At 45.0% G+C, this 5,119-nt stretch overlaps 1 pseudogene; it reads right to left on the bottom strand.

Moving 5' to 3' along the window:
• Window positions 1-3,634: 3,634 nt before the first annotated feature.
• LOC114494994 lies at window positions 3,635-4,541 on the bottom strand (annotated as a pseudogene).
• Between the last annotated feature and the right edge of the window lie 578 nt (window positions 4,542-5,119).

Below are 5,119 nucleotides of genomic sequence, written 5' to 3' on the forward strand. Positions count from 1 at the left end.
GGGGGAGCAGGCTTGGAACAGAGAACATAGAAACAGAGAACAGAGAAAGTGCAGAGGAGGTAAGTCTCCTCTTGGGGTGTTAAGTCTGATGTGTCAGTGGGGAAATGTATGTGGATTGTGGCCATTCAGCCTAGGGAAAAGATCTGGTTTGGAATGTAAATTTAGGAGCTAGCAATGCACTGAGGAACAAGCCCAGAGAAAGATACCTGGATCACAACTCTAGACTGAAAAAGATGGGGCAGAGCCTACGAAGGACCTAAGAAGATAAAGCCAGAGAGAGGATGAGGAGCAGAAGGTTAGTTCCCAGAAACCAAGAGATGAGTTTTAGGAATAAAAAATGGTCAACAATGTCCAATGCTGCAAAGAGGACACATAAGTGAAGAACTGGAAGGTGTAAGCTTTCTAATCACCCCACCGAAATCCCTCACACTGGATCGTAATGATGGTGCATATGCTCTGACACCTGTCAACGTAAGAAACATTCAGATCTATGGAGAATTTCTGGTGAGTTTATCTGAGCCAAACTGAGGACAATTGCCAGGAAACAACATCTTAACAGATTGAGAAATGCCCCGGGGCGGGGGGCGGGGCGGGGCGGGGAGGGAATGGCAGTTTAGCGCCTTATTTTATGCAACAGAATCAAAGGAGGAGCCATAAGGGGGTTCCATAAAATCCACTGGTGGTAGATTAGGGAGGGAGGAGAAAGCAAGGGGGGTGGTGGGTGAGGGTCAGGGAACCTCTGGGACTGGATAAAAGGTAATATGATAGACACATACTTCTTTTTTTAAAAAAAGATTTTATTTATTTACTTTTAGAGAGAGGGGAAGGGAGGGAGAAAAAGAGGGAGAGAAACATCATTGTGTGGTTGTCTTTCACGTGCCCCCTACTGAGGACCTGGCCCATGCCCCAGGCATGTGCCCTGACTGGGAATCAAACCATCAACCTTTTGGTTCATAGGCTGGCACTCAATCCACTGAGCCACACCAGCCAGGGGGTGCATACTTCTTTTTCATAGGTAGGTAAGGGATAGTTAAACAATCAACAATTAACAATAACAATGAGGGGATTTGTGATCTCAGCTTGTGCCCAATGGGTTTGGAGAAAAAGGGAAGTTACCTTGACATTCCAAAGGTCTGTTATCACAGATGCCAAAAAACAACAGACAGGCTGAGTTAAGGTAAAGATTGACCTTTGTTAGGGAAAAACCTCGGCCTAGCACGTGACTACCTGCCACGAACTTCCCTTTGTTAATAAGTTTTAATTTTAGACCACCCTTTGTGGTAACTTCAGTTCTCTAAGTTCGTAAGGCAGGCCTCCCCTGAGCTTGATGGTTAATATGCAGCCCCCTTCCTTCCACACACCAATTGTCTGACACCAGCTGGATTTCCAACAATTCAATTCCGAAGTTAGCACAGACCTGTAAGTTAAGGACTCAGTTCTACAAGCCCTACTTCACATGGCAGCCGCAAGTCTCAGGCATCCCCAAACTACCTGCACTTCTGCCTACAGCTGTCTAGGACCTGGGGAGCCTCCGAGATCCCCCTCAGGTTCAGTAATTCTCTAAAACATCTCACAAAACTCAATGAAAATGATACACTTACATTATACTTACATTTAAGGTTTTATTATAAAGGATCTAACTCGGGAACAGCCCAAAATAAGACAGGAATAGGGAAAGGTGTAGGAGCCGGAGACACAGAGCTTCCAGGCCTTCTCCTGGTGTGCCCCTTCCTGGTGATCTCCATCAGACTCCGCTGAACAGGACATTCTCAGGGTCTCATTTTCCAGGGTTTTAATGTGGGGTTGCACTGTGTAGGCATGACTGATTGAACCCAATCTTTACTCCTTCTCCGCTCTTGTGAGATGAGGGGGTGAGGCTCAGAGTTCCAACCTTTTAATCCTGCCATTGGCTTTTCTGGAGACCAGCCCTCATCCTTAGGCTCCCTAGGGACCTGGCATAAATTACCTCATTAGCATAACCTCAGGTACAGTCAATAGGGACTCGTTATGACTAACAAAACATACTCCCATCGCTCAAGAAATTCCCAATTCCCAAGCTTCGTGACAGGAACACAGGAGCAAAGATCACATGTATTTCTTTTTTATTATACCACAGAGTGGTTGATTAAAAAAATCATTGAACTATATACTTAAAACAAGTGAAGTTTATGATTGCAAATAATTCCTCAATAAAGCTCTTTTTTTTTTTTTAAGTTGTAGGAAATGTTACAGAGCACAGAGAATTCATCCACCTGGCACCAGTAGAACCAAACAGCGGACACCCAGAACTGTGGTGGAGAAAGACGGGATATTTTGTTATGAATGGCTCCATCCAGGAAAACAGGAAGCTAATACCGAAACACTGGAACACTTCAATAGCATGTAGATTACAGATTCTATAGGGCAAAATCACAGGACACTGTGGGTTAAGCGTTCAGGGTCATGGTGGAGCTGATTGATTGGAAGTGAGGTAAGGGTAATGAATCATTTCTTCAGGCCTTGAAGACATCTTGGAAATTCTTTCCCAGTATTTCTCTGTCCAGTCTCATGGGAAAGTAGAGAGGGAATGGTCCCACCTTAGGGCTCAGGAACTATAACATAACTTAGGTCAAGATGTTATCTTTAGCCTGGCAGAGAACTGAACCCTGTGGCCATTAGCCAGGCGTGGGCTACTGTCTGCTACTGCTGCCTCAGGTGTTTCCGATTACCCGTGGGAAAGGCTAAGTCTCTGAGGTGGGGGGAGAGAGAGAGAGACATATTATTTCTAGAACTAGAATTTAAAACTCAATTTAATCCAAGTTATGAGGACCCTCAATTTCAGAAACCCCTATGGAAGGTGATTTAGCAATATGTATCAAAATTACTCAATTGTTTTGTTAAGAGTAGCTCAGATAAAGTCAAGGCCTCTTACTTTAAAACAGGGAGGTCAGGAATTCCAAGAAAAACTCACCCAGTTTTACCCAATGCAAAGTGCATAGCACTTTGGTGGGGCCCAATGGGCCCTTGCTGGTGCCTATCACTGCGTCCAGGTCCATAGGATGATCTTGGGTGGGACAACTAAGCTGAGTTGATGTCAGTGTAAGAAACATCCAGCCCTGGCCGGTGTGGCACGGTTGGAGTGTTGTTCTTCTGTGGTTAAGGGTTCCATTCCCAGTCGGGGCACATACCTAAGTTTCGGGTTCAAGCCCCTGCCTGAGTGCATTCAATCCCCTGAGCAGGAATGTAGGATTCCCCTTCTGCACAAATGAGAGGCAACCAATCGAAGCCTTTCTCTTGAGTGGATGTTTCTCTCTCTCCCTTCCTCTCTGAAAAGTAATGATAAGATGTCCTCAGGGGAAGATTTAAAAAGAACCTATCCAAAGCTATAAGGATTTTTATGAGTTTATTTGAGCCAAACTGACAATTGCCAGGAAACAATATCTCAACAGACTGAGGAAATACTTCAGAAAATGGCAGTTATGCAGCATATTTTATACACTGGAATCAAAGGAAGAGAGGGGGTTACAAGAAATCCATTGGTGACAGGTTACAGGGTTAGGAGAAAGCAAAATGGGGAAATCTCTGAGATTGGATAAAACGTAAAATGGAGAGCCACGTACTTCTTTTAAATTGGTGGGTACAGAATAATTAGTGATTAACATTTACAGCACATAGAGATGGTACTCGGGTAGCAAGACAACAAGAGGTTCTGTGGCCTTGTGCTCAACACCTCCTCATATTTGCTCTGAGTTCCTTCAAGTTTCTAGCTGAGGAGGGAGCCACTCTGGGAGATCTCGGCATTGTTTAAGCTCATAGCTTCCGTCCTTCTGGCCGTTTCCTCTGCTTTGGAGCTCTCCCATGTCTTCTGCATGTCTTGCAAAATCTCTTGTAGTTGCTGAATTCTGACGTCGCTGTCAGTAGTGGATTTACTCGGGGAATGTGTTCTGGCAGGAGGAGAGGCTTTGGAGTAGAGGGCGGGCGGCGAGGTTGCAGTAGGTTTGCCCGGGGACAGGAACAAGTCGGTGTGAGTGGAATGCTAAGACTCAGGGCTCAGGCCAGCTGTGGCCACCTTGGGTGTTTTGGCCTGTAATTTATCCTGTACTTCCTTATTGTGTAAGGTCCAATTTTGCTTGCAATAGGAAAAGAATATGTTGTTGGTTCACTTCAGAGCTTATATGCAATAAACTGTCAGCACCCGCAGTGCTGTCACTCGGCCTGTCTTTGTTTCTCTGGTATGTCAGCCTTCATACCAGAAGACTGCTTCAGTGAAACACACTGACCACAGACACAGTGATGGGAAGTTACTGACCTTGAGGAAGACATATCACTCAACTGGGCAGAACTGGTAGGAAGAGGTGGAGCTTTGCTTTTTTTTTTTTTTTGGAGTTCCACTGCTTTCGGGGCTTATATTAAATATTAGAGACTTGAACATGCTGCTTTGGTTTTGTTGGTATCTTTAAAATCAGCATCCAAGAGGTTTTTGATAATAGAAGGCTTTGAGTTCCTGCATTTCCTGAGAGTTTGGAGTAGTGTAAGGCATTGTGTTCATAAGAATCTACAACGGTTAGGTCTGCACTTTTTTAAATTAAGACTTCCACGATGTGAGAGCTGTATGGCTCACAAGCCTGCTTGAGAGCTGTTCTCCCATTTTTGGCCCTGTAATTTATGTCTGTCCATGGTCCAGAAGAAAGCGACAGACCTCACTGCAGCCATTTCATACCACAAGCAGCATTGGCCTATTCCCATGGAAATCCTTGAGGTTTCTGGGCTTCTGTGCTCACAAGAACCTGCACAGCTTGAAGGCAGCCCTGCTCTGCCACATAATGTAGCCTTCGTATCTTTTAAAGTGCCTCCGGTGATTCCGACCTGCAGATGAGTTTTAACCCCTGGTCTAGGCCACAGTTTGAGCCTCCTTGATGGGTACCATGTGTGCTCTGCCATGAACACTCTTACCGCCTTCTACACTCCTCATTAGAGAATGAGCCAGCCCACCACCGTCAGGAACTGTGCTCATCTCATCTTTGTCTGCCTGCAAATGCTTCCTTCAAATGGAATTCTGCTCACACTTACTAAGCATCCCATTGTGAACACTTTCCCCCAAATGGAAATGTCACATATACAACATTGTAACAATTCCTTA

This window comes from Phyllostomus discolor, chromosome 4 (assembly GCF_004126475.2).
Source record: "Phyllostomus discolor isolate MPI-MPIP mPhyDis1 chromosome 4, mPhyDis1.pri.v3, whole genome shotgun sequence".
NCBI lineage: Eukaryota > Metazoa > Chordata > Mammalia > Chiroptera > Phyllostomidae > Phyllostomus > Phyllostomus discolor.